Below are 22,933 nucleotides of genomic sequence, written 5' to 3'. Positions count from 1 at the left end.
CAGCTGTCCCTCATGCCAGGAAGATCCCTTTCCCTCCATAGTGACTTTAGCTATAGTTTAAGCTGCTAGTTCTCGAAGTAAATCACAAGAGAAGAATGTTGACTACGCAATATCTTGGGGATGAAAGCTTGGCAAATCTCAGCTGTTTGGTTGTGGAAGCACTTAAACAGGGCAAACACTGCTTGTGACTAACTTTATAGGGCATCTGTCTCCAGCACTAGCATTTCTGCTTTGTGGTTGACATAAAAACAACTAGAACAAGGCAAAACAAAAAAGAAAATAAAAACCCCAATGAGGCACTTATCTGAAATCTGTTTGGTAACCAGCAGACAAACGAGCATTCAGATGGGCAGCAAAGAAGTTCTGAAGATGGTATGCCTGGACGTCACCTTTACGCCCTACACTATGCAAGGGAAGCATAAGTGTGATGTACAGTGTACCCAATATAACCTAAAGGGATTAATATACTGGCCAGACATTGAGCTGCCTCAGCAGGGGATTCCTGTTGAAAAGGATACTGCAACAGTGATATGGAAGGACATCTGATTACATGGAGAAAAGAAATGCAACAATTTCCTGAAGAGAATGAATAGGTGCATGGAGGTAAGCATATTTTGAATACAGGGACACTACAAAAGCCTGGGGAAGCAGAGGGAAAAAATATCTGGAAAGACAGCATCCTGAAAGAAGGAACCTTTAGAAAGATGTTGAGAAATGGGCCTCCAGCACCCTTCCTTCCTGGGAACCAAAAACATCCTACAGTTAAAAATCTGTCCTGCTGAGGAGCAAGGACTAGCTAAAATGGTTCTCAGGACTAAAAGATCCTGAAGGACCAAGGGAAAATGAGGGAGCTGGCAAGAAGTAGTCTGAGGAAGGCCTGAGAATTGCAGAAGGAACTTCCAAACCATAAAACAGTGCTAGGATAATGGAAAGTACCCAAGATCTCATAGTTATCTATTGCCAGACAGGGTACCTGACTGAGGGTCAGAAATAATAAATGTCAAATGGAAGCATATTTGTGAAGGAAGGTTTTTGACTTTTATAAGCCTGAGAAGGCTTGTCATAAAAAATTCTCCTGGAAGAACATTTCCCCTTGGAAGGCTGCCTTGGCTGCTTATGGAAAAAAGGAGATTTAGAGTGTTACCCCTGGAACTTAGGAACTGGAGAATGGAAGATATGTTTCAGATCTCACATATAGTACAGTTGCATACACTTACCATAAAGTAGATGCTTGAGTGTATTCACTGCTGCAGTTCTGACAGTTGGGATTTTCTGCAGTGAAATCCCTTGGCAGCCCAACTATCACAGAAACTTATTTCGCATCCCAGGCTGGCAGATGCCTTAATCGCCATCGGTACGCTCAGGTATAAAGGAAGTCAGCCTGCGTCATCACTTCAGTATTTTCTTGGCCCAATGTAGAAGCCCAGAGTCAAGCATAGGTGAATAAAGAAAGGGGGTACCCAACACTCAGGGTAGCCTGGGGAAGTGCTCAAGGTAGTTACATTAGTAGAGTCTAAGCCCACCTGGTAGGCCAGTGGGTAGGAGGGAGGGAAAGACTGCAAAAGTGAATACAATCGAACATCTACATTTATGGTAAGTGTACACAACTGTACTATGTTCTTTGTGTTTCACTACTGCAGTACTGCTGGTTTGGAAGATTCCCAAAGCTTAAATGAGGGTGGATGGAGATCAAGAGGAGAAGTTCCCCTGCAGGACTGCAGAGGCAAATCCTGCTCTGGATTTTCAGAAAGCTGGCAGGTGATATTGTTTTAGTGATGGTATGCCCAAAAGACCATGTTACTGCTTTCAGAATGTCTTTGGTGAGTCCCCCCTTAAGTAAAGCTGTAGGAGTAACTGTGGCCCTGGCACAGTGAGTTCTAACCAAATCAGTTTTTTGTTTTTTTTGCCATGATGGCCATAGCAGAAAGAAATGCAGTGTGAAATCCACTTGGAAATGGTCATTTAGAAGCTGGTTTTCCTTTGGATCCAGGGCCAAAGGTTATGAACAGTTGATCTGATTTCCTTAAGGATTTTGCCCTTCCTAGGTAGAAGCAACATTCTGTGCACATCCAATGAGTGCAGCAATAATCATCCCCCCTGTTCTGAGGACTGTGAAAAAAGGTAGGCAGATAGATGGCTCAATTCAAAGACACATTAGTTCCCACCTAAGGCAAAATGGAGGGGTTAGTCCTGAAGGAGACCCTGTCTTTACAGAAGATAATGAAAGACTACTGCAACTCTGAGACCCTTCTAGCCAAGGAAATGACCTAAAGAAGAGCGGTACAAGTGAGGAATTTTAGAGACATTAGCTGCAGGTTCAAAGGGAGGCAAAGTTAACTTTTCCAGCCCATAGTTGAGGTCCCACGGAGGTGTGGGTTTCCTCCTGGGGGGGCCTAATGTGAATGACACCTCTACTATTTCAGGAGGGGGTGTGAGCGATTGGAGGAAGAACAGGAATGTGAGAAGAGATGGCCAAGGCATGTATTTTTATGGAGGAGTAGGAAAGGCCTTTATCCACTAGATTGGCAGGTACTCCAGGATGGCCGAAGTTTTGGCAGAGCCCAGCTCAAGGTGGTGCCTCTGGCACCAAGCAGACAATCTTTTCCATTTTGCTGAATAAGATTTCCTAGTGCTAGGCCTTGTGGATTCTTTCAGAATGTTTTCAACCTGTTGACTTCAGTTGGTGTAGCTCCACGACAAAAAAGACTAAAGTAATGACATCAGCTGTCTTGCTTTATATTGGTACTAGGCTATCGGCCCTAGGGCCTATACAAGCCTAGCCATAACAATTCCCTGGCCATTTCTTCCCACAGTGTTTACTTCCCTGGACCCTTGTCTAGCAGGGCAACTGATGTGATCCCCAGGGTGAATTTCCTATCTCCTGGCAAATCATCAAGGTTCCTTTTGAAGAGGGCCAAAGAGGCACTCTACTTGACATGTATGGGCAGTCTATTCCAGAGTCTGGAGAGTCTCTGGGTCAGGAACCTATCCCACCAGCATGTTTTGTTCATTGTAACGACAAGATTTAGATCCCTGGACCGTGTCTCTCTGAGGGATTGGGATTTCTTTACGTGTAGCATGTCCAACAGCTCTGGGTTTGACATGGCCTTGTATGTTAAGAAGAGATTGCCTCTGAGTAGGCGATATGCGACAGAGTATTGGTGGATTTTTTTAGATGGTCAGCACAGGGCATCTGCTTTAGGCCTGTGATTCTTTTAGTGAGGTATTTCTGCGGCCTTTCCAGTTGTTGCAGATGTCTAGAGGGGACATACCAAATGGGGCATTGTATTCTATAATGGGTCAAATGAGGGATGAGTACCGTGTGACAATGACCTTTTTTTCTGGATGAAAAGACCTTAGTGATTAGGTGCGACACATAGGATTTCCTGACTGTTGTGGCAATGTGGTTATCGAAGGTGAGACCACTGTCCACCTGTGTCCCCCAAGTCTCATCACACTTTTGGTGTTTAATGTATTGCCACCTATGTGGTAATTCATGGGTACATGTTTTTTCCTAAAGGGGATAACTATATATTTCTTGGCACTGAGCTTGAGCCCATGGCTGTAGCACCAAGTATCTGTTTCTGTAAGGCCCTCTTGTAGAATATCCACATCATTTAGGGATTCAATAATGGCTCCCAGTTTGCAGCAATCTGCAAACTTTGTTAGCCAGAGTCCCTTATCGTTGGCCTGTACTTCAAAGAAGTAGGTGCCAAACAAGAAAGGTCCCAGGACTGAACCCTGTGGTACTCTACTTGTCACATGTCTGGAGCTGGATTTGGAGTCTGCTACTTTTACAGTGTGGGTTCTGTCAGTAAGCCAGTTGGCAACCCTACTAATGACCTGATGTCAGACTGCAGGTAACAGCAGGCAGGCACAAAAACACTGACTCTGGTATTCAGGCTGGCTGAGGGCTACCACAGCAGGGATAACCCACAGGTGATGACTGCATCATTGAAACACGAAGAACATCCTGGGCCAGTTTACAGTTATCAGAATGATCCTTGGGCCCTCTTATCTTTAGAAGGACTTGAGGCAGAAGAGGTGGGGGAGTGTAAATGAAGAGATGAGTCCATGGGGAAGAAGGCAGCATCCATTCTCTATACCAAAACCTGTCCTGTCCTGGTACAGAATTCCTCCACTTGAGCATTGTCCTTGCTGGCACAGATGTTCACCTGTGGGGTTCCCCATTCTTGAGCTATGCTGAGAAAGATATCTTGGTGTAGGTGCCACTTATGGGGGTTTGTCAAGTTCCTGCTGAGGTGATCTGCAAGGTTGTTTTTTGAAGTCCCAGAGTATGCAGTCTCCCAGACTTGCATGGCTAGGTGGCAAATGGTGTATGGGTGTCTCTCCTTGCCCATTTATGTATCACATGATTGTGGTGTAGTCTTGTTTGTACTACCCAATACCCTGGTATCCATTTCTCTTTGAAGACCAGTAAGACTTTTAGAAAGTACAGTTGTGTACACTTACCATAAATGTAGACGTTCAAATGTATTCGCTGTTGCAGTCATTACATTTGGGTTACCTGCTTGCAGTTGCCCTCAGTTGGTCTGATTAACAAAGTCTTGGGTCTTACGTCAGTTGCTCTCTTCTGTGATGTCAGGCCGTCAGGGGTATAAAACATGCAGCCGTCATTACATCAGTTTTTCTTGCCCCAGATTTCAGGTGCCCCCCTAATGGAAGCAATTAAATCTATAAATATAGAAGGTTACACCTCCAACAAAAACGCAAATACACCAAAAAGCTGTAAAGCATTGAAAAGGAGAGAAGAGATATAGCCAAAAGAAGTCAGGGGGCTGGAGGGAGGGTAAAGTACAGTTTTGTACCTACCATAAATGTAGATGTCCGATAGATATGCAACTGCAGTCATAACATGTGGGTTGTCCTGCCTCAGGCAGCCCTCGGCCGGCCGGATTCCAAAGTCTGGGTCCGACGTCGGCTGATGTCGCATTTCTCTCCGACGTCAGAGCGTTTGGAGTACATAAGCATCAGCCGACGCCATTTTCTTCAGTGTTTCTTGCCCCAGATGCCAGGTGCCCTCCAAGGAAGGCTGTAATCAAATTGGAAGACAAAAACAGGATTCCAGACAAATAAATGAGCAATAAAACAAATACACCATAACAGATATCCCCAGCTAAGAGAAACAGGGATAGGAGTGGACCCTAGGCATAGAGGGCTATGGAGGGAGGGAAAATCCGACTGCAGTTGCATATCTATCGGACATCTACATTTATGGTAGGTACAAAACTGTACTATGTCCTTCAAGAATGCAACTGCAGTCATAACATGTGGGTAGAATACCATAGCTTAGCTGGGGGAGGAGGAATGCTCTAGAAGAAAGATGGTGTGGCAATCAAACCCTGCAGGACTGCCGAAGCAAAGCCTGCTCTGGATCTGGAGTATAAAGGGAGATTGTAGTGTTTGGAAAATGTATGCACGGAGCTCCATGTGGCAGCTTCTAGAATGTCCTTAGTAGGCACCCCTCTTAAGAATGCTGTAGAGGTGGCTGTAGCACTGGTGGAATGTGGTCTGACATTGGCTGAAACAGTCTTTCCATGAAAGGAATAACAGAATCTGATGCAATGTCCAATCCATTTTGAAATAGTCTGTTTTGAAATTGCTTTTCCTTGGACTGCAGTGGCGTAAGCTACAAAAAGTTGTTCAGATTTCCTACTGGCCTTGGTTCTGTCCAGGTAGTATCGAAGTTGTCTGTGAATGTCCAAGGTATGTAACAGTCTTTCCCCCTTATTCTCAAGATTGGGGAAGAAAGCGGGCAGATGAATAGCTTGATTTAAAGAAACCCTAGATACCACCTTTGGCATAAAAGTAGGGTTGTTCCTTAATGAAACCCTGTCTCTGTGAAAAATTATGAACGGTGGTATTGCCATTAGGGCCTGTAGTTCCGAAACCCTTCTTGCTGAGGTAATTGCCAACAGGAAAGCTGTCTTCCATGAGAGAAATTGCAAGTCAACTGAAGCTGCTGGCTCAAATGGAGGTAGAGTCAGTTTTACTAGAACAAAATTGAGGTCCCAGGCTGGCACTGGGGCCTTTATTGGTGGCTTAATGTTCTTGATTCCCCTGAGGAATTGCCTTAGCAAAGGGTGTGAAAAGACAGGAGGATCAGTGTTATATCTAGCTGAAATAGCTGATGCATGTATCTTTATGGAAGAATATGAGAGGCCGTTCTTTAGCATATCTGCCAAATAATCCAAGACGAGTGGGATGTTCAACAATGATGCATCATGTTCCTTGCTGGTATTCCAAATGCTGAATCTCTTCCATTTTGCTAAGTAAACCTTTCTGGTGGATGGTCTTCGAGCCTCTGTTAGTATCCGCTGAACTTCCTTGGAGAGATACAGGTTGAGGTTATTTATGGGATCTCCCAGGCTGTTAGCTGCAGTGTCTGAAGGTTTGGGTGCAGTGTTTTGAAATTGTGTTGAGTCAAAAGTAGAGGCCATTGGGGAAGGGCCCACTTCCTGGTGTGACATATGCTCCGCAGTAGTGGATACCAGTGTTGTCTTGGCCAGTCCAGAGCTATTATGATTCCCTTGGGTCTCTCTGCTTTGATCTTTAGTAATACTAAGGTCATCAGTGGCAGAGGTGGGAATGCATAGATTGTTAGGAAGTTCCAGTTGAATGAGAGAGCATCTATTTTCCAAGCTTGTGGATGGTATGTCCTTCTGCAGAATTTTTGTAGATGATGGTTGAGGTGAGAGGCAAATAGGTCTACTTCTGGCCTGCCCCAAGTGAGTTGTGTGAAGATCTTCGGATGTAACCTCCACTTGTGTGGATCTGTGAAATTCCTGCTTAGGCTGTCCACCAACACATTGTCTTTGCCTGGAACAAACTGGGATTGTTACTGGATGTTTAGACTCAGTGATTTTTCCCAAAGATGCATTGTCAGTCTGCAAAGGGGGTAGGAGTGGGTGCCCCCTTGCTTGTTTATATACCACATCACAGTGGTGTTGTCTGTCCGTATCAGTAAATGGCCTTGCTGAAGTTGGTGTTGAAAGGCCTCGATGGCATGCATTACTGCCAGCATTTCCTTTTGGTTGATATGCAGATGTGTTTCCTTTGGAGACCATTGTCCTTGTATACACCTGCCTTCCATGTGCGCCCCCCATCCAAGGTCTGAGGCGTCTGTGGTCATGGTCTGTGTTATCTGTGTTTTTTTGAATGACATACCTGTGTTTGCCTGGCTCAGCGAAGCCCACCATAGGAATTCCTTTTGTAGGCATGGAATGAGCGGTATGGTTGTCTCCAAGTTGTTGCTGTGCTGAGACCAAATGCTTTTTAGGTACCATTGAAGCTTTCTCATGTGTAGTCTTGCTAATGGAACCAGGAGAATGCAGGATGCCATGTAACCCAGGGCCTGTAGGAATCTCCTTGCAGTCATCTGGGTAAGTTTTGCTAAACCTTTGAAGTAATGAGTTAGCTTCTCTTGCTTGTCTTCTGTCAGGTAAGCCATTTGAGAGGCTGTGTCTAGTTTGGCTCCTAAGAAGATTATTTGCTGGGATGGCTGCAGTCTTGACTTTTGGAAGTTGACTGTGTATCCCAGAGCTTGAAGTAATCATATGACATAGTCCAAGTTTTTTGTCAATATCAATTTGTCGTCCGCTTGTATGAGGCAGTCGTCCAGGTAGGGGTAAATTTGTATCCCCTGGAGCCTGCAATGAGCAATTACTGAAGCCAGGCATTTTGTGAATACTCTGGGCAGTAGATAAGCCAAATGGCAATGCTGAGAATTGATAATGCTCTGGCCCTGCAAGAAATCTGAGGTGTCTTCTGCAGCTGTGTCTGATAGGGACATGCAAGTATGCCTCCTTGAGGTCCAGAGTAATCAGCCAAGACCCCTTGCCCAGCATGGGAAGGAGTTGCTGTAGAGTCAGCATTTTGAACTTTGGTACTATGAGAAAGGTGTTTAATGCGGACAAATCCAGTATTGGTCTCCATTGAGATTCCTTTCTTGGAACAAGGAACAGTCTTGAGTAAAACCCCTGGCCTTGTTCTTGTTGTGGAACTCTTTCTATTGCTTTCATCCGAGTCAGCAGAGAAATTTGCTTGATAGCCTCTGCCCTCTGGTTTTCTGGTAGGTTTGGCATGCCTTGTTTTCTTGGCAAGGTATGAAAATGGAACCTGTAACCTCGGTCTATAATGTCCAAAATCCATTTGTCCTTTGTCAGTCTGTGCCAATTTTCTGCAAACAGAGATAATTTCCCACCCAAGGGAGCTTCTATCTGTTCCCTGGTAGGCGGAAGTAGAGGAAAGTCATTGAGATTGTGGCTGTGGGGCAGGTGAAACCCCTGCGTCACTTCTTTGGTTTCCTGGCTGCCATTGTCGTCCCCTGTAAGGACCTCTGTATTGTCCTCTTCCTCGGCCACGTCTGTTTTTACCCCTTTGAAACTTTTCTGAATTAGGAAAGGACCAGTTCTTTGAAGGCCAATTCCTACTGAATCTGGGGGGTTGAACCTGGAGGAAATCTTTCACCGTCTGAACTTTTTCCTCGATGGACTTTAACACATCCTTAGCATTAGCACCAAAAAGCTTGTTCTTTTCCAAAGGTGCATCCAGAAGTTTAGCCTTTACATGATCTGGTAGAGGTTGATCTTTTAACCATGCATGTCTACGAATGACTGCCCCTGTCATAGCTGCCCTACATGAAGCTTCCAGTGCATCATATCCACACTGCAGGAAGTGATTGCTTACTTGCTGAGAGTTATGTACAGATTCCTGCAAAGCCTTCCTGTCTAAAGGATCAGGAGTGGCCAATGTTTTCTGTAAATTTTCTAACAGGAAATCCTGATATTGTAACATATGAAAAAGGCAATTCAAAGCTCTCATAGATAAGGTAGTGGATGTGTAAACCTTTTTGCCCCATCTCTCTAATGACCTAGCTTCCCTGTTGGAGGGCAAAGGATTTTTAGAGGTGGAAGCTGAAACTCCTTTAGGCCCCTGTGAAATAGTTTCCAAATCAGCAGTATGGGCCCTGAATAAATGGGAATGTGTTTCTGGGACCCTGTAATACCTGTCTGGCTTGGCTGGAGCAGGAGGAAGAGAGTCAGGGGTAACACTAGAATCAGAATATAAATCATCCAAAACATCAAGTACAGGAGGAATAGCTAAGGGCCTGTGCTGGGGCTTCTTAAGGAAAGTCCGAAGGCGTTTTCTGGAATCAGAATATTCCTGGCCTTGCCACTTGAAATGTTCCCTCATGGTATGCAGGACTTCCCCAAAAGGGAGGCCGAGGGGATGGAATCCTCTGCATCCAAGTTCTCATAGGTCTGGAAGAGCTCTTCCTGGCAATCAGAGTGGACAGAGTCCTCAGAAACTTCATCTGACGGAATAGGGTCAGAGGGTTCAACCCGGGGCCTTTTATCAGAAGGAGGCTGGGATCCTCTCTCAGGATGGGCCTGTGAACCTCTAATCATAGAAATTAAGTCAGCAGCCATAGTCATAATTTGTGTCTCTGGAGTAGGCTGAGGTAAGGTTTTAGTAGTAAGATGCTTAGTTTTGCTGGCTGCCTTAGCCCTAGTGTAGGCCTTAATAGACATGGCCATAGGAGGCCTGGCAGCTCCACGTGCAGGAGTGACCTTGTCTACAGCAATGGTCTCGGGCATTTCCTCGGTTTCGGTATCCGGAGGAAAATCAATAACTGGTGTCGGAGTGGTATCCGGAATCGGAGTCGTCGGTAATGCGGTGTCTTCGGTTCGGAGCGGTGGAGAGACCGTCTCAGCGGGAACCGGAGCACTCGCGGTAGGTTTTGGCGTGGAGTCGGTGACAGACGCAGGCCGAGGATGTCGGTCCCAGTCTTTTCGTTTCTTGGGAGTTTGCGATGTCGGAAGTTCCGACGGCGTTGTGTAAGCAAATTTTTCGCCGAAAAAATCTTCAGCGAACTCCGCCCGGCGCCTGAGAGTGCGCTTGTTGAAGCGAGCACAGGCTACACAGGCTGAGACGTCGTGGTCTGGGCCAAGGCAAGGAAGACAATAAGAGTGGAAATCCTTATGAGGTATTTGTTTACCACAAGAAAGACAATTGTTAACTTTTTCAGTAATGTCTGACATCGACTGAGGCAAGAAAAGGTCCCCAACGGGGTACTTAGCTTTTTTGATGACTTCGGAATCGAAGAATACAGGAGCTGACCGACCGGCACTTGCGAACTGCTTCTGCTTTGGGCACCGCGCGGCAAGAAAGACTGAAGAAAATGGCGTCGGCTGATGCTTATGTACTCCAGCCGCTCTGACGTTGGAGAGAAATGCGACATCAGCCGAAGTCGGACCCAGACTTTGGAATCCGGCCGACCAAGGGCTGCCTGAGGCAGGACAACCCACATGTTATGACTGCAGTTGCATTCTTGAAGGACATCCAGGACTGCAACAGTGAATACACTCGAATATCTACATTTATGGTAAGTGTACACAAATGTACTATGTTCTTCATGTTTCACTGTTGCAGTCATTACATTTGGGTAGATTGCCTTGTACATCTTTTTGGGGACTGCTTCAGTTTTAGCCTCAAAAAGGCATTTCTTTGTCAAGGGGGGACATCCAGGAAATTAGCTTTCACTTGGTCAGGGAGGGGTTGCTCTGAAGCCAAGTGTCTCCTGATCATTGTGCAAGTGACAGCTGCCTACAGAAAGCTTCCATGGCATCATATCTGCAGTGTAGGGAATGTTTAGCCACTTGAAAAAGATTAGTTGTGTAAAATCTTACCATAATCACAGATGTCCTCTTCCATGTTGCAGTATTCTCACTTGCGGGAAATCCTCCGCCTCAGGCAACCTAAACGTCTGGCTCCTATACCAAAACTTAAGCCTGGTTGTTGTCAGGTGTGTGGGACATCACATGCAGGGCCATAAACCATGGGCCATAAATGTGATGTCTGCATACACAGACCTCAGAACTGACTGCCCAGTTGGACAAAAGTTTAAGGAGGATATGAAGCATGCCATCCAGAGAGGGGAAAAGGCCATAAAGGGGGTTGGAGGGAGAGAAGGAATACTGCAAGAAGGACATTATGGTTATGGTAAAGATTTTACACAACTAATCTATGTCCTGCTATTCTCATGCTGCAGTATTCTGACTTGTGGTAGAGTACCACAGCTCAAGCAGGAGGAAGAGGTAGCAGTCTCCAGGAAACCGTGGAGGATGGCTCTAGCAAATCCTGCCATGGCTCTGGAGATGTCCAACTTGTAATGCTTGGTGAAGGTATGTACAGAGGACCATGTGGCTGTCTCTAGAATGGTAGCCATATCCAGGCCCTTTGAGGAAAGCCCCTGAAGAGGCCACTGCTCTGGTAGAATGTGCTTTTACAGAGTGGGGTAAGTCTTTGCCATGGAAAGAGTAACAGAAGGTAATAGTTTTGCATATCCAGGAAGATATAGTCTGTTTGGATACAGCTTTCCCCAGGGCCCTGGGGTGGAAAGATACAAAGAGCTGATTGGACCTTCTAATGTTCTTGGGTCTTGTCCAGATAAAATCTTAGTTGCCTGTGGACATCAAGAAAGTGGAGCACACTCTCACGGTAATTTTAAGAAGGGATAAAGGTGGGTAAGTGAATAGGGACAGTTCGTTGACCACATTGGGCATGGATGGGTTGGTACAAAGAGTTACCCTATCATTGTGGAAGACGGTGTATGGTGGAGAGGTCATGAGTGCTTGCAGCTCAAGAGAATTTCCTAGCTGAAGTTAGGGCTACTAATAAGACAGTCTTCCAGGTACACATATGTAAAGAGGTAGAGGCTGCTGGTTCAAAGGGGGCAGTGGCAAGATTTTCCAGTACATAGTTCAAGTCCCAAGAAGGGGGGATTGGTTTTCTAGGTCTGATGTGGAGAATCCCCTTCAGGAATAGTTTGACTTCCACCCTGGAAAGTAGGGGTGGATCCATAGGTAAGCAGGCTGAAATGGCAGTTAAGTGGCCTTGCACCAAAGAATATGAAAATTCTGATTTTAGAAGTGCTCTCACACAGGCTAGAACTAGAGGAACATCCACTTGGAAGGGGTCTAGTTGCCTTTGAAGACACCAACTGGAGAACCTTTCCCATTTTGAAACATTGGATCTCCTGGTAGTGGGTTTCTTGGCCTCCTGCAGGACAGCAGGTTCTCTGAAAAAAGGTGTCTGAAAGGGATCTGGAGTTTATCACCCACAGAGTTATGCTGAGGGTTTTCAGGTGGGGATGAATGAGAGATCCCTTCTGTTGTGTGAGCAGGTCCACCTTATGAGGTAACTTGTGGTGACTGCCCTTGGCAAGAGATAGAAGGGGTACCAATGCTGTCTTGGCCAAGAGGGGGTCACCTTCAAGATTTCTGGCTTGTCCCTCTGGATTTTTAGCAGGACCTTCTGAATAAGTGTGAAGGGGGAAGGCATAAAGGAACAGCCCCTTCCAAGAAATTGAAAAAGCATCCACCTTCCAGGCTAGGAGGGAGGGGGTTCTGGAACAGAAAAGCAAAAGTTGTCTGTTCTGAAGGGAGGCAAATGGATCTATTTGTGGGGTGCCCCATCGGTGGACAATATCTAAGAACACATCTGAGTAACATCCACTCATGATGTTGAGAGAAAACTCTGCTGAGGGGATCTGCCTGATGGTTGTCTTGAACTGGAATGTAGACCACCTGCAGTGTGACACTGTGCTAGGTGATCAACTCCCATGCCTGTGCTGCATGCCTGCACAGTAAATGGGTTCTGGTCCCCCACCCAGCTTGTTGATGTACCACATCACAATTGTGTTCTGTGAAGATTTGGAGGGGGCCTGTCTGTATTAGAGGAAGGAAGGTCTTTAGAGCTAGAAGGAGAGCAGCCATTTCCCTCACATTAATATGAATTCTATAGAGGGAAGGCTCCCATTGAGCCTGTACCTTGAGACTGTTCATAGTGGCCCCCCATCTTAGAGCAGAGGCATCTGTGTGTATAGACTGCACAGGTTTTGTGGGTTGAAGAGTAAGGCCTGGATTCTGGTGTAGTTGATGAATCCACCAACTCAACTCTGTCTTTAGGCAGGGTAGGAAGGGCACCTGGAATTCCAAGGGGCGATTGTGTTGGGACCAGAAAGTTTTCAAGTACCACTGGAACTTCCTCATGTGGAGCCTGACCAGGAGCAACATGGGAAGAATAGCTGCCATGAGGCCTAGAAAATGGAAGAATTGCTTGGCAGACGTGGTTGATAAGAAGCAGCTCCTGGAAGAAACTCGTCTTGATGAAGGAAAGCCGTCATCAGGTCTGTCCGTATTCTGCAGCCCAACAATGTTTGGTATGGGCTGGAGTGAGAGGGGATTTTGACAGATTGAAAGTAAACGCCAGACTCTGTTGTAGGCACAGTGAATTTTAAGTGAGTCCTGAGAGTAATTGCCTCTTCTGCTAGAATGTCATCCAGGTAAGGGTATATTTGTATGCCTTTTGTTCAGCAGTAGGCCACTGCTGGGGCTAGACACTTTCTGAAGACCCTTGGTGCAGTAGGTAAACTAAAGGGCAAAGCAGTAAAAGTGGGTGGATGGCACAGCAATGCATAAAAACCTCCTGTAGTCTGGGAGGATGGGGATATGGAGGTATGCTTCCTTCAGGTCCAAAGCGGTCATGAAATCACTGGGTGGCAGTAGTGGAAGGATTGTTTGAAGGGATAGCATGCGGAAGGAACCTGCAGGAAAGGGTTTACCAGGGACAGGTTTAGAATAGGCCTCCAAGGGCCATCTTTTTTTGGTACCATGAAAAGCGTGGAGTAGAACCCCAGCTCTTCTTAGCCTTAGAGAACCCTTTCTATGGTCCCTTGTGAAAGCAGATCTTGGATGATCTGGGGTATTAGGTGGTCTGTTTTTTGGGAGGAAAGGGTATGCCTCATGGTAAGGGTTTTTCTTGCAAGGTCATTAAGTGCTCTTTCCACAACTGATAAGACCCAGCGGTCTGAAATAATTATCTTGTCGAATGGGTAGACAATGAGAGGCAGGTGGAGAGGGGAAGGTGGTTTATGCAGTCACGTATTCTTGGGTCTGTCTGGAAAGGGCTGCCTGGGGGTGGGTTGTGAAGATGCAGTCCTGGGAGATTGTTTTTCTAGACCCTTTCTTTTCCTTGTTTTGAGGAAGGGGCGGAGCCCTCCACACAAATGTGAGTTTAGCAGGGTAGTTTCTATAGAACTTTAGAACTGGTGAGGCCAATAAATGTTTGAGATCCTGGAGATCTTTTTCCTAGAGGCTTTTGAATAGATCTGTGGACTGCTTGCCAAATAAGAATTTGTTTTCTAAGGGTGTATCCAAGATTTTATTTTTAAAATCACCAAGGAGTGGTTGTAATCTGAGCTAGGAATATATGCGCAGTACAGAGGCTGAGGCAGCTGATCTGGCCAAAGCATCATAGTTGCTTTTTATAGAATGTCTGACAACTTGTGCTGCTAAGGAGAGCTAAGATGCAACCTGGGGTCTGGTAGGTGAATCAGGCAAGGAAGAAAGCAAAGACGTTGCCTGGGAAACCAAGTCTGAGACATACTTAACATTGCAAGTCTGACAGTTTATGGCCCCAAAGGCCAGGGTGGAAGTATAAATCTTTTTCCCCAGTCTGTCCATGACTTTACTACTGTCCTTGTCTCATGGCAAAAGGGATGAGAGGATTTGCCTGGATTATCTGGAGCCATTGCAATGACAGGTGGGTCTGCCACAGGTGGCTTTAATGAGGTACTTGTGATCATCAGGTCTTTTAGGGGCTGGAGGCTGTGATTCAGGGGTCTTAAAGGCTAAAGCAAACGTATCCAGGTAAGCTGGAATCACAGGGGGAATAGCAGAGGGAGTGGGGGAATCCATCTCTTGAAGTTGAAAGCATCTCTTTTGCACCTCCATCATCGGAGTGGCATCCCACTTGAAATACTCCCCTCATTTCGGAGATAGTATCCCCCAAAGGTAATATCTTCAGGTGGGGAGTCTCCCTCCAAGGAGTCCTCATCTGGGAGCAGTACTCCAAATGAGAAGCTTAGTTGGGAGGTGTATGTAAGAGATTAATCAGAGGAGGAATCTTCCTCCTGAATGTAAGCAGGGTGATGGAGATAACTGAAGCTGGCCTAGGGCTGAGGGTAGGCAAGGCTGGAGCAAGTGAAGCTATGGGTCTGAGGGCCATAAAGGCCTGCCTGAGCCTAGGACTGGGAGAAGGTTTGCCAGTCTGGCTGTTCTTCAGTAGTGGAAGATTAAAGTTTTGGGTTTCCTCTTTAGGGGAGTAGTCTGCCACGGTTTGAGAAGGAGAAGGCCTAGGATTGGGGGGTCTGGCCTGTGGGAGCAGAGCCTAGTTCTGACACTGTATGCAGTCATCTGGTGAAGCCTGGATCCCCCTAGACATCAGCCAGAGCAGAAGTCGCCAGTTCATCCAGACATCCCTCAGCTCCTAGACTGGTGGACACCTAAACTCAGCAAGCAGTAGGCCTTGAAACCTTGGCCTTTTTAGGTGGCTCCACCTCAACAGCCAATTTGGGTTCCATGCCTAGGGCTAAACGCTTGAGTCGTTAGATGTGAAGTTATTCTATCTCGCCGTTTTGTTCTTACACGTGGGTCGGAGCCAATCCCTCGACTCCGAATCAGCCACTTTTCAAGCTCAGACTCTCAGAGAAGCTTGAGACCTAGTGTATATCCCATGATGCTCTACTGTACATCCCCGGATCTAGTTTGCCGCTGCAACGGATGAACAGCTCGGAGTTAGCTCGGGCCAGTGACTTAAAATTTTTTCTGTTATTAGTATTTCTCTCTAATATTTTGAGAATTATATATATATACTTGTGTGATAATAGGATAGTGTTAGGATTTTAGTCTTGCTTAATTACTAGAACTTTTAAATAGTTCTTTTTCAGGGCTTAGGCCGTCCTTTTTGGGCGTGACAGAGCTCTGTCAGCTGTTGTGTGTGTGTGTGTGTGTGTTCTGTTTCTTTTATATATATATATATATATATATATATATATATATATACATACATATAGTGTGCTAGTTTAGTAAACAGTTTAGCAAACAGTTTATTAGATACTTAGACTTTATAAATATATCCAGTGTGGTTTAGTACTGTGTTTAGATATATACATATTTACATATAGAACTTATGTTACTTAGGGTTAGAGTTAAAAGATGTCAGAAAAGCAGAAATCAGGATTTAAAAGGTGCGAGTGTGGTCGAAAAATGTCTGTTACAGACAACCACTCCACCTGTGTGTACTGTTTGGGCTCTGTACACCTACAAGAGGTGTGCTCTATCTGCCATTCCTTTAGCGCCAGGGTTCTCCTGGAAAGGCAAAGGAAACTGGTTGATAGACGACTCCTGAAGCCTGATTTTCAGGCTACTTTAGATAAGGCTGATACCTCTTCCAAGGCTTCGAAGGGGTTGAAGTCTTCGTCTCAGAGTTCCTCAGGTATGGTCCGTGCATCGGCTCCACAGTCCTTGGAACCATGTGTCGAGTCCTGACCTCGGGGCCCAGTTGTGGAACCGATATTGGAGGCTCCTCAGTCTCCAATCGGTTCCATCTTCGGCCGCTACGACCCATCCCTCAACACATTCATCGAGGCTTTCCGATGTGGATCTGGACAGAGTGGTTAAGAGGCTCTTAGAGAACCCGGCCCTAGCCAAAATGCTATCTGCTTCGAGCCATTCGTCTTCGAAGCCTGAAATCCCTTCCATGGCTTCTCCACCTCCTCCTCCAAAGCCAATCAAGCGTTCGGAGCTGGGGCAGATGGAACTGATATTGGTAGAACCCTTGGAGCAGAGGTTTGATCCACCTCCCTCGGCTCCATCGACCTTGATCTCCTCAGTCCCAACCGAGGTGGAGAGTCGAACCGATAATTCGGTGCCGACTCTTCCACTTGGGGCTTCGGCGCAGGTGGCCTCAGCTCCGATCTCTGGATTGGAGCGGAGGGTCTCGGTCCGGGAGGAGCAGCCGGTCTCTTCGGAGCAGACTGACTTCTCGGACTGGGATTCTGGTGCCTTCGATGCCATGAGGAAGGTCATGGCTGACAAGACCACTACCCCCTTGGATCTGTCCTCCCCTCCCCCCTAAAGGGCCTCTTTCTACCTCCTCCCCGCAGATCCCCACAAAGCATCAAGATCCAGGGCCTCAGGTATCCCCATTAGGTGGCCCCTCCTCTCTAGGGACTTCACCAGATGCCCCACTGACGAAGTACCTAGGAAGAGATTGTGCAAGAGGAGGCACTTGGATTCCCTACAGGAATCCCTGACATTGGATACCGACTTGGAGGAATCAGAAGGGTCCCCACGATCCCCCTCAGAGGATGTCTCATTCGCAGACATATTGGAAATCTTAAGGCAGAGGGGTGATTGGCAGTCCCTTGCCCCTTCTGAGGACGAGTCGGTTCTCCTGAAGGCCTTTGGATCTCAACCATCCACCTCCTGGGTTACTCCACCCTTCGATGAACTAATGGAGTTGGTTGCTCGTAGAGCGTGGGAGTCCCCTGACTCAGTGGAACCAGTCCCTCGGAGGCCCAACAAATTTATTACTTCCCCCACTGACAAGGCCTTTCTTACAAAGTCCAGTTGATGCCATGGTGGTGGCGGCGGCCACCAAGAAAGAGATGTCGGAAACCTCTTCTGCTGTCCATCCTCCTAATAGGGATTCTAGGATGATGGACAGATATGGGAAACGCATATTTAGTTCTGCGGCATTTTCCATGAGGTCGCTCAACTACCTGACACATTTTACCCGCCTTCAACGAGATCTCCTAAAGGAGCTGGGAGATGCTCTCCAGGGTAACACAGCTGATGCAGTCTCTGAAAAGGTGACTGCACAACTCAACACCCTTAATTCAATAGTAAACTCATCCATGCGACTCATTTCATATGCTGCCGATGGATCGAGTAGGGCGTCAGGCTCAGTGATAGCTCTTCAGAGACAGTCCTGGATGCGCCTTTGCGGAAGCCTTTAAGTCTTCCTTTGTCAACACCCCATTCAACGGGTCTGCCTTGTTCGGACCCAAAGTTAAGGAGACACTTACTAGGTGTGAACAAGAAGGGAAGACTCTGTCTGCTGTAGGAGTCCATTTTTCCACTCCAACTAGACCGTACCCCAAAGGGCAGCAAAGTGGGAAAATGTGGTTCCGAAAATCTCAAGGAGCCTTCCAAAACACACATACTGATACCCCCTCTAGAGGCAGAGGTGGGGGCAAAAATGGAAGACGCCATCCAAACGGCAGAGGTGGTCCACAAAACCAGGGTGACAGGGATCACTTCTCTGGTAAGCCCTATCAGCATTCCTGAAAGGAAGCCCGGCTGTCCTACTCTGGAGGCAGTCGGGGGTCGCTTGGCTTTATACCCAAATACCTGGCTAAACATTACAACGGATTCTTGGGTAAAAAGCGTCATTGCCAGAGGTTATTACATTCCCTTTACAAAACCCCCACCCATATGTACAAGGATTCCAGACATTTCACCCAGTCTAAGAAAACTAGCAGCTATAGAAATCCAAAACCTGCTAGACAAGAGAGTCATCCAGCCAGTCCCGGCGGACCAAATAGGATCTGGAACTTACTCAAGGTTCTTTTTAGTTCCAAAGAAAACAGGGGACTGGAGGCCCATACTAGACCTCAGAAAACTCAACATCTTCGTCAAGAAGGAAAAGTTCCGGATGGTCACGCTGCAGTCGATTCTCCTGTTCTTATCAACAGGTGATTGAATGTGCTCTATAGATCTCAAGGATGCTTACTACCACATCAAAATGGACAGATCATCCAGAGATCACTTGCATTTCCAGCTGGGAGCCAGTCATTACCAATTCAGAGCCCAGCCCTTTGGCCTCACCACAGCCCACAGGGTGTTCACCAAATGTATGGCAGTGGTCACGGCTCACCTGAGACTGTTGGGATTCTGAATGTTTCCATATCTGGACGACTGGCTCCTCACCGCCACCTCCAGGCATCAACTAATCCAAACAAGAGACTACACCATAGACCTTTGTTCCCAGTTGGGCAAAACCCTAAACTTCAAAAAATCTGCATTATTGCCCTAGCAGCATATTACATTTATAGGGGCAGAAAGTACAGTTGTGTACACTTACCATAAATGTAGATGTTAGAGTGTCTTCACTGTTGCAGTCATGATTGTAGGGTTCTCCCCTGCCGGCAGGCAGTCCTCAGTCGGCCAGAATCCCAAAGTCTGGGTCCGGCGTCGGCTGTTCAGCCATACTCCCTGACATCAGTGCACCAGGAGTACAAAGCTGACATCCGACGCCATGTTCTCCAGTTTTTCTTGCCCCAGATGTCAGAAGTTCCAAAATGAGTAAGGTCCCATACCCTTTGCAAATACACCTCAGAAGAAGGGTGAAAAAAGGAACCACACAAAAGAAAAAATAAGAGGGGACAGGAGGGAGGGAAACCCAGACTGCAACAGTGAAGACACTCGAACATCTACATTTATGATAAGTGTACACAACTGTACTATGTTCGTGTTTCACTGTTGCAGTCATGACTGTAGGGTAGAATCCCAAAGCAGAAAGAAAGGGAGGTGGTCAAAGTAGAGGGGGCGGCTATAAGACCCTGCAAGACTGCAGAAGCAAAGCCTGCCCTAGACTTAGAGTAGAGAGGTAGATTGTAGTGCTTGGAAAAAGTATACACTGAACTCCAAGTTGCAGCTTCCAAAATGTCTTTGGTAGGAACTCCCCTGAGGAAGGCAGCTGAAGTGGCAGAAGCTCTGGTAGAGTGAGTCCTTATACTCCCTGGGATTTGCTTTCCATGGTGTGAATAGCAAAATCTAATTCCATGAGCAATCCATTTAGAAATGGTCTGTTTTGAAATGGCTTTACCTTGGGAACTTGAAGCATAAGAAACAAACAATTACTCTGATTTCCTGATGTCCTTGGTTCTGTCCAGGTAAAAATGTAGTTGTCTGTGTACATCCAAGGAATATAAGAGCCTTTCCCCTTTATTTTGAGGAGTGGGGAAAAAAGTTGGCACATGAATAGTTTGATTTAAAGCCACTTTGGAAACCACCTTAGGCATGAAAGTAGGATTAGTCCTTAAAGACACCCTGTCTTGATGAAAAATAATATAAGGTTCCACAGCCATAAGAGCTTGCAACTCTGAAACCCTCCTGGCAGAGGTCACAGCTAACAGGATGGCTGTCTTTCCAAGATAAAAACTTGATGTCAGATGAGGAAGCAGGCTCAAAATGAGGTAAGGTGAGCTTTTCCAAAACATTGTTGAGATCCCAATCAGGAATGGGAGGAGATATAGGAGGCCTTAAGTTCTTAGCTCCTCTGAGAAATTGTCTCATGAACTGGTGGGAAAAGATAGGAGGGTCTGTATTATAATGAGCAGAAATAGCAGAGGCATGTATCTTTATGGAAGAGAAAGAGAGACCCTTATGTAAGAGGTCTAACAGGTAAAGTAAAATCTGAGGAATGTTAGGAATAAGAGGATCAGAATCCTGAGCCTGCATCCAAGAACAAAATCTTTTCCATTTTCCTGCATAAGATTTTCTAGTGCTAGGACGTCTGGCTTCTAAAATGACATCCATAACCTGCTTGGGTAGGAGAGAATGAATCAAAGATCCTGGATTAACCAGGCCGCCAGGCTGAGAGTTTTGACATAGGAGTGTAGAATCTGACCCTGGTGTTGGGACAGAAGGTTCGGAATCTGTGGTAAAACCCAGGGTGGCTCTAGACAAAGGTTTTTCAGTGTTGGGTACCAAAACTGTCGAGGCCAATTTGGGGCCAGCAAGATTACAATCTTGGGCTTGTCCTGCTTGATCTTTAGTAATACCCGTGGAAGAGGAAGAGGTGGAAAGGCATATCCCGAGAGGTTTCTCCAACTGAATGATAGAGCATCCACTTTCCAAGCTTGATCATGGAAAGTCCTGGTGCAAAAAATTTGTAGTTGATGATTGAGGTGGGATGCAGAGAGGTCTATGTGAGGACATCCCCAGACTGCTGTAATCATCTGGAATATTTCGGAGTCCAACATCCATTCGTGTGGATCCGAAAGGTTTCTGCTCAGACTGTCTGCCAGGAAGTTTTGCTTCCCTGGCAGAAACTGTGCTTGAAGGTCCAGATTGCAAGCTAGAGCTGTGTTCCAAAGATCCATGGCTAGTCTGCAAAGGGGATAGGAATGAGATCCCCCTTGCTTGTTTATGTACCACATAACTGTGGTGTTGTCTGTCCGTATCAGTAGTTGTCCTGGTTGTAGAAGATTCCTGAAGGCCAATAGAGCTTTCTGAATGGCTAACATTTCCTTTAAATTGATATGCAGGTGCTTCTGATCCTTTGTCCAAAGGCCCTGCAGACAGTTGCCCCAAAAATGGGCCCCCCATGCATAATCTGAGGCGTCCATGGTTAGAATCTGAGTGGCAGGAGGCAGACAGAAGTGTTTTCCTTTGTTTAGAGTACATGCCTTGGACCACCAAAGGAATTCCTTTTGAAGACAAGGCAGGACGGAGATCAGTATGTCTAGACTGTGACAATGCTAAGACCATACACTTTTTAGGTACCACTGTATTTTCCTCATATGTAGTCTTGCATATGGTACGAGAAGGATGCAGGAAGCCATGTAACCCAGAGCCTGCAGGAATCTCCCTGCAGATAGCCGAGTTGTAGTTGCCAAGGTTTTGAAAGTTGAAGCCAGCTGTAATTGTTTTTCGTATGTCAGAAATGCCTTCTGGGTTGTTGTGTTTAGAGAAGCGTCCAGAAAAATTATCTGTTGTGAGGGTGTCAAATTTGACTTTTTTATGTTTACAGTGAATCCCAGGAACTTGAGAAGATTCTGAACAAACTGTAGATGCTGGAGTAAAACATCCTTGCTGTCTGCCTGAATAAGACAGTCATCCAGATAAGGGTAAATTTGAATTCCCTTGAGTCTGCAATAAGCTACTACTGGAGCCAGGCACTTGGTGAAGACCCTGGGCGCAGTAGACCATCCAAAGGGCAGCACAGAGAATTGGTAGTGCCTTGAACCCGAGGTATTTTCTGCGTTCCTGTCTGATGGGAATGTGTAAATATGCTTCTTTTAATTCCAAAGTTAACATCCATGCATTTTTGGTCAGCATTGGCAGTAGCTGCTGTAAAGTAAGCATCTTGAATTTTGGTATCTCTAGAAAAGTGTTCAGGACTGACAGATCCAGAATGGGTCTCCATGAATTTTGTTTCCTGGGGACTAGAAAGAGCCTTGAGTAAAAACCTTGTCTCATCTCTGAAAGTGGAACTAGTTCTATGGCTTTCATAGCCAAGAGAGCTTCCACCTGGTTTAATGCCTCTGACCATTGATGTTTTGAAAGATCTGGCCATCCGCTTGGCCTTGGTGGGGTATGAAAATAGAATTTGTAACCTCTTGAAACCACATCCAGAACCCACTTGTCTTGGGTGATATGAGTCCAATTTAGATGAAAAAGAGAAAGTTTTCCTCCGAGAGGGGCTTCCAGGCAAGAAGTTCCTGCAGCCCAACAGAGGGAGTCATTGAGTCTGTTTTCTATGAGCTTGTGACCTGTTTTCTCCTCCCCTAGGGGTGGAAGCAGTCCACTGTCTTGGTCTATAAGAGGCTTGCGTTTGAGGCCTACCTTGGGGGCGTCTATATCTACCCCCTCTGAGGCCTGTCTGAATTGGGAAAGGACCAATTTTTTGTAGGCCAATTCCTGCTAAATCTGGGTGGCTGTACTTGTAAGAAATCTTTAACTGTTTGCATGGACTTAGCCTTGTCCTCCATCTTTTCAATCACCTCTTCAGCTTTAGATCCAAATAAAACATTATGCTGAACAGGAGCATCCAATAATTTAGCCTTTACCTGATCTGGCAAATTTTGTTCCTTTAACCATGCATGCCTTCTAATTACTGTGCCAGAGGCAGCAGCCCTACAAGAAGCCTCCAAGGCATCAAATCCACAGTGTAAACCATGTTTCCCAACTTGTTCAGTGGCATGCAATAAGTCATGAAGTTCCTTATCATCTGCACAGGCGGAAAATAGAAGTTATGTCCTTACCATAACGTTCCA

This window comes from Protopterus annectens, chromosome 1.part0 (genome assembly GCF_019279795.1).
Source record: "Protopterus annectens isolate FY-2018-M chromosome 1.part0, PAN1.0, whole genome shotgun sequence".
Classification (NCBI taxonomy): Eukaryota; Metazoa; Chordata; order Ceratodontiformes; family Protopteridae; genus Protopterus; species Protopterus annectens.
The sequence above is the reverse complement of the archived record's forward strand: the minus strand, read 5'-3'. Positions refer to the sequence as shown.